Below are 12,309 nucleotides of genomic sequence, written 5' to 3'. Positions count from 1 at the left end.
CAAGAAAAAGTTCCCTTGTCACAACTGTGGTCAACTGGGACATTGGAGATCCGAGTGTACCAATCCACCATTAGCGAATAATGAGAGTAAACCCTTAAATCAACAGGTGCAGAACGAGGGGAATAATCAACAGCAGCAACAACAGAAGGTTGTGAGACAGCAGAGCCAAGAGCCAAAACCGCCCTTGCCGCAGAATAGAGGGTCACAAAAGTACAATCAGGATTCGGGATTCTACAATGAGGAGCAGGAAAACAAACCAAGGCGTTCTAACCAGGTACAACAGTATTTGTTAAAGAATGAAGGGAGTGAGTCTGAAGGTGATTATTGACGGTGCCGAGGAGAGGAGGAAGAGTGCATACTTGGTGCAACTCTAGAAATAGACCAGGCAGGACCATTTGTGGATGGGAAAATAAATGAAGAAAGTGTTACTTTTTTAGTAGACACAGGTGCGACGAGATCAACTGTCAGGTCAGCAGATATTAGAAATCTTCCTCTCTCGGATGAAGCAATCCAAGTAGTTGGTGTAGCCAATACACAAATCAAGACACGTCTTACTGAACCAGTAAGGGTAAGAATAGGGAAATATTCAGACATGCACAGATTTGTGGTCTGTGACACTAGTCCAGTGAACTTGTTAGGCAGGGACCTGCTATGCAAGATGAATTGTACAATTTTTTGTACTCCGGATGGAATAGCTTTTGAAACACAAGATGAGGATGTTTTGTACCGAATGACTCTAGATAATAGAGAAAGTGAGATGGTTGGTACATATGCTGTGTTTAATCCAGAGGATTTGCCTCAAGAGCTGAGAGACACAGTGAAAAAGACAGTTTGGGATTTTACTGGAGAGGATGTGGGATTGATGAATAATGTAGATCCTGTGAAAATTTCAGTGAAAGAGGGAATTACTTATCCTAACATTCCTCAGTACAAAATGACACCAGAAATAATTGAAGGAATAACTCCTATTATTGAGAAAATGATTCAGCAAGGAGTTTTGAGAGAACTACTGAGTAGCCCGTGTAATTCACCGATAATGGGGCTAAAGAAACCTAATGGGAAGTTCAGGATTGTACAAGATTTGAGAAAAGTTAACAAAATTGTGGTGGCATGTTGTCCCATTGTGCCAAATCCGTCAGTGATTTTGTATCAGATTCCACATGATGCTGAGTGGTACACAGTGATTGATTTGTGTCATGCTTTCTTTTCAATTCCATTGCATCATGACAGCCAGCCGATTTTTGCATTTAGGTTTGGCCAGCGTATTTTAGCATGGTGTCGAATTCCACAGGGGTACACAGAGAGTCCTTCGATATTCAATCAGTTATTGAAAAAATCATTGGAGAGTTTGATCATGCCTGAAAACTCAGTACTAGTGCAGTATATTGATGACCTATTCGTGGCATCAAAGACACGTGAAGCTTGTGAAGTAGATACCATAGCTTTACTGAATCATCTGGCAGATGGAGGGTTAAAGGTATCTCCAGCCAAATTGCAATTTTGCAAGAAAGAGGTGCATTATCTTGGACACCATATTGAAATGGGTCTGAGAAAGGTGACTGATGACAGGATCAAAATTATCAGGGGAATGAGAGCCCCAAGTACCCAGAGAGAAGTGAGGATGTTTCTGGGGATGGTGGGTTATTGTCGTCAGTGGATTAGTAATTTCTCCCTGATAGCAAAGCCACTGATTAAGCTGACAAAGAGTGAGATGAAAGACCCATTGGAACTAGATGGAGAACAAATGGCAGCATTTGAGGAATTGAAAAGCAGAATGTGTGAAGCCCCTGCTTTGGGTATGCCAGACTATGACAAAGAGTTTGAGTTGTACTGCAGTGAGAGAAATGGATGTGCACTTTCAGTGTTAATCCAGAAGCATGGACAACTGAGAAGGCCTATTGCGTACGTCTCATCGACACTTGACCCTGTAGCTGTAGGTTTACCAGGCTGTCTGAAATCTGTAGCCGCAACATGCAGAAGTCTGGAACAGAGTGAGGGAATAATAATGGGATATCCTAAGGGTATTCGTACCTCATAATGTGGCAATTCTTTTGACAAGAAGCAGAACTCAGTACATGTCACATAGTCGGCTGACTAAATATGAGAAAGTCATTCTGGGAGCATCAAATGTGACTCTTGAGAGATGTGTGAATGTGAATCCAGCAACATTATTGCCAGATACTGAAAGTGTGGGTATAAAGTAGGCCTGGGCAGCAAATTCCGTTCCGCTCGCGGAATTTGCGTAATTTGCGTAATTTCGCGTTCCGCGGAGAACGCGAAATTGTTCAAAAGTCTGCTTTCCGCGATTTCGCGAAATTTTTGCTTGTTCGCGTTGTCAAAATTCATGTTCGCGAGATATTTCTCCTCGAGCACGCAAACAGCAATTGCGAACAGGAAAAAAGCATCGCGAACAAGCAATTCCGCGTGTTCGCGGAATTTCTGCGTGTTCGCGGAGATTTTTTACCGTTTCGCGGAGATTTGCGTAACGCAATTACGCAAATTCCGCCCACCCCTAGTATAAAGACAGAAGATGATCACAATTGTTTGGATGTGCTTGATTACTGTACAAAACCGAGACCAGACATAAGAGATCTTCCATTGCCTGAGAGTGATCATGTGCTGTTTGTGGATGGATCATGTCTGAGAAATGATGAGGGTGTGTTGAGTGCAGCATATGCAGTGTGCAAGGTTTCAGAAGTTATGGAAGCTTCACCATTGAAAGGAGTGAAATCTGCACAAGTTGCTGAATTGGTGGCATTGACGAAAGCTTGCAAGATTGGGAAGAATCTGAGAGTGACTGTGATGACTGATAGTCAGTATGGATTTGGAGTTGTGCATGATTTTGGCCAGCTTTGGCTACAGAGAGGTTTTTTGACGTCGAGTGGGACTCCAATAAAGAATGCTGAAGTGATTGGGAAATTACTTGAGGCGATACAGCTGCCTAAAGAATTAGCAGTTGTAAAATGTGCTGCTCATGGACAAGGAGATGATTTTGTTACCCTTGGAAATCGTTTCGCAAACGATATAGCACAATATTGTGCTAAAAATAATCACTCGATTAATAGGGAACGAGAAAGGGAAATGTCTTTTTGTTCTGTGATGTTTACTAATGTCCTAGAAACGTGGGATGAGGTGAAACAGTTGCAGGATGAGGCAGGAAAAGAAGAATAGAAAGACTGGATCAAGGCAGGTTGTGCCCCAAGAGAAACAGATCATGTTTGGATCTATAGAGATGGTAGACCAGTTATGCCAAACTCTAGGTTGTCGACAATGACAAGGATGTATCATGGCCAGGGACATTTGGGAAGGGATGCGATGATCAGGTCTTTTAAACAGACTTGGTACAATGCAAAGTTCAGGATGATTGCAGAAAGCATTTGTCAAAGATGTTTGATTTGCCAGCAATTTAACACTGGGAAAAAGACCGTGGTGAGTCTAGGAACAATAGGCAGAGAAGGTGGTCCTTTTACGAGAATGCAGATTGATTTAATTGAAATGCCACAAGTGAACAGATTGAGGTATGTTTTAGTGGTAGTCTGTTTGTTCTCGAGGTGGGTGGAGGCCTATCCGACTAGGAGAAATGATGGAATAACAGTGGCAAAGTTACTGTTAAGAGAGCTGATTCCTAGGTATGGGTTTCCAGTAACGATTGAGTCTGATAGAGGTGGACACTTCTATAATGAGCTCATGAGTTTAATTTGTGAAGCATTGAGCATACAGCAGAAGCTACATTGTGCTTACAGACCAGAGGCTTCTGGCGTTGTGGAGCAGATGAATGGCACAATCAAGAACAGGATTGGTAAGATGTGTTTAGCCACTGGAATGAAATGGCCTGATGTCTTGCCTCTAGTGCTAATGGCTATTAGATCTACTCCAGATAGAACTACTGGTTTGAGTCCACACGAGATTTTGATGGGACCTGCAATACGTCATGCATTTGTGCCTGTCAATAAGTTGATGACAATTACTGATGACATGATTTTGGATTACTGTAAAGGCCTGGCTGACGCAGTTCATTCTGTGTTTCACCAGGTTGGAGGAGACGCTACCACACTTGAGAAGAAGCAAGCTCATGATCTAAGTCCAGGGGACTGGGTGAGGATTAAAGTGCACAGACGAAGAAATTGCTTGGTTCCAAGGTGGGGAAGGCCAAGACAAGTTATTCTGACTACAACGACTGCAGTGAAGTGTGCTGGTGTGAAAAACTGGGTACATGCAAGTCATACTCTGAGAGTTCCAAATCCAAAAGAAGGAACTGGCAAGGAGTATTTTGAAGAGTCAGATTCAAGTGATGAAGAAGAAGCTGAACCAGTGAGAAGGAATAGGAATTTTGAAGGAGAAAAAGAGTCAGGTGATTCTTTCTTTCCAGGGGAAGCTTCAAGAGAAACATTGAGAGTCTCAGAAGGGAGATCAGATTCTGTGAGAGAGCCTGAAGTTCCAACAAGCAATGGAGAAGAAAGAAGAGAAAAGAGCAGTTCCACAGAGACTACTCCTGAATCAGATGAGGAGGTTGAAAATTCACTTGAGATTACACCTGAAGAAGCAGGGTCAGAAGAAGATAGAGAGGGACAGATTGCGGAAGACCCCCGAGGAGGTGTAGGGAACATTCCTGATAAGCTAGGTGAAGGGACAAGTAGACAGCAAGAAGATTGCGTGTTGGAGACCCGAGGAGGGACGGAAATAGGGAAGTCTCAAACAGTGGTGATAAAGACTGTGGAGCGAAAGAAAACTGCTGAAGAACAAGAGGCATTTGAAACAGAATCGGATGAAAGTGAGAATGAGAAATCGGAGGGTCGAGTTCTGAGAAAGAGAACCTGGATTGGAGAAAGAAATAATAAAGAAACAAGACCAAAAAAGGTTGTAAGAGGAGATCTTTGGCCTAACAACAGAGTAAAGAGGCTAAGATACAGATTGACACGAGCAAATACATCGAAAGCTGAACAAGTGAATGAGGTGTCGAGTCAGAATTCAGCAAAAGGTGAAAAGCGAAAAGAATTGAAAGAACCAGAGGAGATCAAAAGGATAAGAAAACCTAACCAGAAGTATAGGTCGCCGGAATGGACGTACGTGGCACTGTCTGAAGGTGAAGAAGCAGAAAGTCATGAAATCCAGAGGAGACCTTACGTGAAGTGGTTGAGGAAGATACAGGTGAAATCCTGAAAGTAATCTTGTCTGACATTGGAGAAAAGTCGGATACTGAGGATGTCGCTGGAGATCTAATACAATTTGATGTTGAAGAAGATGAAGTAAAGAGTGATGATTATCCAAATTGAGTGAATTAAAGGAGTCATTTGGAGAAATGTGAAAAGAAGAAAGTCTGAAAATTAGTTGTTTGAAGTAATCCAGAGTTCTAGAAATTCCAGTAGTGGAGTAGTAGAGGCTAAGTCAAAAGACACGGTCAAAGTAGTAAAATGGCTAACATAGAAAATAATCAAAGTGGATGTACCTTCTTGAAAAGATGGTGTAGAATGTGCTGTTGCTGTACTGGATTATTAATGCTATTATGGGGTGTATTAGCTTTATTAGTTACTTTTAGAGTTACAATAGGTACATTTGAAATGCACACAGAGAATGTGACTAATGTAGAGAAGAACTCACAGAAAGTAGTCCCAACTAGAATTAGTAATACTTACATACATAAAGATAGGTCAATTAATGATTTTTCTAGTAATGTTTTTTCAAAATTGTTATATGAATATGTGAAGACAATGGAAGTAAGGGATTGCTACGTATGTATGCAGTTACCTGCATCCGTTTCAGAGGGTGTTACTTATCACCATTTACCAGCAACGTATGGAATTTCATGTAGTGTATTGAGTAGTGTTTTTTACTTGTTAGGGAAAATAGATTATGAAATGTCTAACAAAGATAATATTTTGGGGCAATTGCCTATGAACAAAAGGCTGAATCCAGCTAAAGAAGCTAACATTTTTGGTGAGATTTTTATTGAGAAAGAAGAATTAACATTAGATTACATTTTTAAGAATAATTTAACTTGCAGTTTGAAAGAAGAGGAGAAGGCTTTCCTAAACATGGTAGAGGAAAGGAAAATGAGCATGCATGAAAAGGCAGGGAAATACAAAGTGAGTGAGACAATTTGGGACATTGAGATGGGGAAAGAATTGAGGAATGGGGCTAGTCCAACTTTGGCTTTAGATGCACCACAGAAGGGTAAGCTATGTATTACAAGAAAGAAATCCCAATATGATACATATTTTGTTGGGGCTAGTGAGTGTCATGATACATACTTCATTGCAACAGGATGGGGTTTCAAGGGAGGAGAAGATCCAGTTTTCCCAGGAGTGTATTATGTTTGTGGGAACAAGGCTTATTACAGGTTGCCTGACCATTGGTATGGCACATGTTATGTGGGCCTGGTTTTTCCAAAGATTTTCCATATAGATAGAATAGAGGATGTAGAACATATTAATTTACTAACACGTTTTAAGAGAGAAACTTGGCCCGAAATTGTAGGTGATAACTTTGGAGCTTTAATTCCAGCAGTGGGAATTTCTTTGAATGCATATGGAATTCGGAAACTGTCAACAGTGGTGGATCGTTTATCAACAAATACCGCTGGAGGGTTTCTTTTGGTGAATACGGAGATGATTGCCGTACGTGCCATGTCTATGCAAAATCGACTTGCCCTTGATATTCTATTGGCCAAGGAGGGTGGGGTTTGTGGAATGCTAAAAGTTCAACATTGTTGCACTTACATTCCTGACGAAAGCAAGGACCTGAAGGTCTATATTAAAAATATTACTGATTTACATGAAGAATTGGTACCACTGGAAGCTGAAAGTATCTGGACCAGAATAGCTAATAAAATAGTTGCTGTTAAGAGTTTTATTGCAAAAATAGGTAGTACTATTATAGGTAAGATATTGTTTCCTTTAACATGTGTAATTGTTGCTTTATTGATACTAAGATTGGGGTGTTTGTGTTGTAAAAACAGGGGAGGGAAAAAGAAATTAATCAAAAGAAATATTGAAAAGAGAAATAAAAGGTCAAAAAGAGATCCACAGGAAATAGAATTAGAAGAATTGAGGGAGAGTGTTTACTTGGAAACGAAGAGGGATGATGAAAGGGAGTCTGGTGTGTAGTGTTGTGAAAAAGAAAAAAGACATTTTCAATTTCTCCTAAAATGGGACTAAATTTTTTTTTTTTTTTGGGGTTGTTTTATTTGGTGATAATATCACCAAAGGGGGGATTGCTGGAGCAGAGTTTTCTGTTGAAAATTTATCGGGTTTTTAAGCTCCAGTTTTGTCTATATGTTGAGACTTAAAAATACTAATCTATAATCAATAATTATTTGTTTTGTGTGAAAATTCTGACTAACCAACATAATTAACAAGAGAAATTACACGTGGGAATGCATATATGTTGCTTAATAATAATGTGCAGGTTTAATTAAATGAATGTTGCTAAGTGCAGTTTGTTTAAGCACAAAACGCTTTTGAAATAATGTGTATTAATGCTTTACTGTGTTGCAAAAGACTAGATAATTACATACACATAAGGGTATTAGTGGGATTAACACTGTTTAATCATTGCGATGATGTAGTAACGTTGTTTGTGTTTCTTTCAATTAAGATGGTTTGTTGTGGCCTAAGAAAAGATGGCTGACGTTTACAGCCTGTGGTCGAGTGAATATGAGATGACGAGAGGCCTTGTTGAAAGTCACCTGACTATGGCTTCTGCTGGAGTTTTGAAAGTTTCCGTGATGACAGCGACTCCAGGCAAACATCCAAATAACCTTGGAGGAAAAGAGAGCCACAATGAACTTTGTGATTACAGTGGTGGTTTCGCTATGGTTCCGAGGAAGACTATTTACAAAAGTAACATTTGCAAACTCGAGTTTCCTTCTTCCGTCTATTTATTTTTGTGATTTTTCTGAGCGGAGGTTTTCCAAATGTAGCGATGCTACATCCTTTCCTGCTCGCTCTGCTCAGCGGCTCAACGGATATTCAGAACATTTTATGTTGCACTATTTTTGAAAGATTTGCTATAAGTATTGTTAGCCTAGAGAGGGTCTAAGGCCACTTCGTCCCAAACCTGTGTTGGTGAGGATCGATGCTGTGAGGACGGCGACTCGGGAAACTTCTACTGAGAGACCTGTCCTGACCCATTTATGACATTTAGCTAGAATAGGTAACTATGAGAATAATGATTTTGTTTTGATTGACTTTCATTTGAACTAATTTTAGATAAAATATAATTTATGAATTACTGTGTTGGTGATTATTTCTTGTCGATTATTGAGTACTCCATTGTGATTATTGTTGTTTATTTCATGACTCAAGACAGAATCAATTTGGTCTCATTGACCTTACTGTAGATGCAGGGTGTTTAGGAGTTTTCTCTCCATGTTTAGCGCTGATAGAGTAATCTGAGAGTATGTTAGTGAAATGGGCCCAAGCGTATGATGAGTGTATGTGCGTGTATCTGTGAATTTACTCTATCCGTGGAAGTAGGGAGAATTTGTATGCCCTGATCTGCAGCACCAGCTCCTATAGGAAGTTGCTGATAAATGTTAACAATAACAAATATGTTTAAGAAAACATATTCTTTCCTTTAATCTCATGTTAAAAATCAATCAATCAATCAATCAATAAGTTAATTTGTAAAGTGCACTACTTACCCGCAAGGATTTCATGATGCTGAGGGGGGGGGGTGCTGCTGCTAGTGGTCGAAAAGCCAGGTCTTGAGTCGTCTCCTGAAGGTCAGCAGGTCTTCGGTTTCTCGTAGGTTGAGGGGGAGCATGTTCCAGGTCTTGGCGGTGCGGTGGGAGAAGGACCTGCCTCCGGATGTGGTTCTACGGATGCGCGGGACCGTGGCCAGGGCGTGGTCAGCGGAGCGGAGTTTCCTGTTGGGTACATAGAAGGAGAGTCGACTGTTGAGATAGACTGGGCCGGTTTTGTGGAGTGCCTTGTGTGCGTGTATCAGGAGCATGAAGGAGATTCTTCTGTCGACGGGGAGCCAGTGCAGGTTCCTCAGGTGGGGGGTGATGTGGTCGCGGCGCGGGACGTCGAGGATCAGGTGTGCAGAGGCGTTCTGGATTCTTTGCAATCTGTTGATGAGCTTGGTTGGGGCTCCAGCATAGAGGGCGTTTCCTTAGTCGAGTCTGCTGCTGACTAGGGCCTGGGTGACTGTTTTCTTCGTGTCTGTCGGGATCCATCTGTATATCTTGCGGAGCATGCGGAGGGTGTTGAAGCAGGTAGAGGAGACTGCGTTGACTTATTTGGTCATGGTGAGTTTCGAGTCGAGGATGACTCCCAGGTTGCGTGCGTGGTTGGTAGGAGCCGGGGGTGTCCCCAGTGATGCAGGCCACCAGGAGTCATCCCATGCTGAGGGGTTAAGCCCGAGGATGAGGATCTCCATCCTGTCTGTGTTCAGCTTAAGTCGGCTTTCCTCCATCCAGTCGGCGACAGCCTTCATTCCCTGGTGGAGGTTGGATTTGGTAGTGAGGGGGTCCTTGGTGAGGGAGAGGATCAGCTGCATGTCGTCGGCGTAGGAGATTATGTTGAGGTCGTGCTGTCGGGCGATGCATGCGAGTGGTGCCCTGTATACGTTGAACAGCGTCCAGCTGAGGGAGGATCCCTGTGGGATGCCGCAGATGATCTCGGAGGCTTCGGACCGTAACGGGGGGAGGCGGACTCTTGAGTTCTGCCGGAGAGGAAGGAGGTGGTCCAGTCCAGGGCCTTGTCTCGGATCCCTGCGTTGTGGAGGTGCGTGCGTAGTGTGCGGTGGCAGACGGTGTCGAAGGCGGCGGAGAGGTCCAGGAGGATGAGGGCCGCCGTCTCGCCGTTGTCTAGCAGGATCCTGATGTCGTCTGTGGCGGCGATGAGGGCGGTCTTGGTGCTGTGGTTGCTGCGGAATCCTGATTGGGAGGGGTCCAGGATGCTGTTGTCTTCGAGGTGACGGGTGAGCTGGATGTTAACTATCTTCTCGATGACCTTTGCTGGGAACGGAAGCAGGGAGATGGGCCGGAAGTTCTTGAGGTCGCTCGGATCCGCCTTGGGTTTCTTCAGTAGGGCGTTGATCTCGGCGTGCTTCCAGCTCTCAGGGAAGGTAGCGGTCTCGAAGGAGAGGTTGATGACGTTGCGCAGGTGGGGTGCGATGGAGCTGCCGGCTTTGTTGAAGATGTGGTGTGGAAAACAATCAGCCTTAGTACTAACTTAAAATTCTTTGAGGCAAATGGATGTGATGATTCCGTAAAGGCTAAGGGGCATATTCACAAGGAGCTATCGTCGAATTAACGGCACTTTATCACAGCCAAAGTCATGATAAGTTTACCTCCCCATTCACAACCTGGTGCTAACAGCCCACAGCACCAGTTTTCCCGCGATAGCAGCCGCAAAAAACATCGCCACAGAGGATCCCCCCAACTATCGGTAATGAGATGCAGAGTGGGCGTTCCCGTGCCAAAAGCCGCGACCACACAACTCCACAACATTCACAATGACCAGACAGAACTGCGATAAGAACACAAGACAGGCGATAAGGCGCGTTAGCACCAGGAAATCTACACCTACTCTGACCTGGTGGTAAGTCGGACGGCAACCAGCACCACAAAAGGGAGACCAGTCCAGGGCCACATCGGAAAGGTAACAGATGCTATGGAGCCACACATCATGCAGCCCGGACACCCAGGAGGGCCACAACACCCACCGACACCACACCCAGGCCCGCAACACCACCCCCCCTGGGACCACCCCGAACTCCGGACAAAGAAACGGCACACCAACACCACGATTCCCAATACAAACATTTTGCCTGATGTCGCACAAGCAGGAAATACAACAGACCAGCATGGCTAGAAAATGGAGACCCAGTCAAACAACAATGCAATCACCAACACAAAATGCCATACAAAAAACCCCCCAGACAACCCTTAGGATAAGTCCTAGCGGCTCTTCACTGGACAATCCGTAGCTCACAGCCTGTACAAGCAAATCCAAGAGAAGAAGGTGTGCCATGCGCCCACCAAAGGAAAGAGAGGGAGAGAGAGTGGGATTGCACAAGCAGCGCAAGGCCTCTTGGGCACCTGGCTCCACATGCCAACATGTGTGTGTGTGTGTGTGTGTATCACCGTCCGTACACCAAGAGCATAAGGCCGGGTCCCAATCTCAGTGCCAAAGCCTCATCACATCCCTAAAACGCAAGTAGTAGTGAGACAAACATCAGGGATGAATGCTCCATTGTTCCAATGCAGAAGGTGGTACGACACCTGCACCTCTGACCTTGGTCCAGAATGTGCCTGGAACAACCGGAGAGAGATGCCATGGCAGACGGGCATGACTCCCACGCTCCGCATTCTGCAAATGAACTATCCAACTCATCCACACCCCACACACAGAAGCCCCTGCCTGTGGTCCCCCCCGCATGGGATGCCCTTGACACACACAGACCCAGAAAGCCACTCTCCCCAACATTGCACACCCAATCATTGCTCAGAGCTGTGGTATATCCTCCACGCAACTGCCGCAGTTCAGAAGAGTGCCGGTTCCACGAGACGCACCAACGCAATAGCAGGCCACACCGGGCACATGCACAACCCCCTTCACATGAAACAGTACTGTGCCCGTATGCTGCATTTACTGGGCACACTGCCACTGGCAGTGCTGAGGATCAATTACCGGCTCAGCTTCCGCCTTGCCTACATCACCTGCGTTCAGCCCTGGTTCCACTGCCGAACCTGCACATTCGAGTGTCCCATGGATGTCTGCCTATCCAACACAACTGTTGATGAATTGGACCATGACCTGTGTCTGAGCCCCCTGTTGGATCACGAACAGGAGTGTAACTGAGACAGCCGTGCATGGGATGCCCTGACATACTGCGTATGTATTGGTAGTTGTGCATGGGAGATTGCACAATTCCTCGTTTGCAGTGACCACATCGAGGCACTCCCCTATTGGGCTGTGATGCGGATTGGTGAAACGGCACGGGCTGAGCACACCTGCCCAGACCACTTAATGGATTGGCTCACCCTGGTGTTCCTTGAACACGACAATGACGTACTATTGGAACACACTGCACATAAAGCTGCACGGGCATTCATGGACAAGTAACTACGTTCCTGCAGCCACATCCGATTGTCACCCACAGCACATGTCCCAACAACTTGTTGCATCGTGGGGATTGCTCACATATCCCACCACAACAGGGAAAATGTCTGCCTTTGTCCGGGCTCTGGATGCATGTGCATGGTACAACACGTGTGTACACACACCTGTGCAAGGTGATGCAGGTCCATGCTCGTGCAACACAGCGTCTTTTGGCAAAGTTGCCAATTCGGACACACTG

Source organism: Triturus cristatus, chromosome 7, assembly GCF_964204655.1.
Source record: "Triturus cristatus chromosome 7, aTriCri1.1, whole genome shotgun sequence".
In the NCBI taxonomy this organism is placed as follows: Eukaryota; Metazoa; Chordata; class Amphibia; order Caudata; family Salamandridae; genus Triturus; species Triturus cristatus.
The sequence above is the reverse complement of the archived record's forward strand: the minus strand, read 5'-3'. Positions refer to the sequence as shown.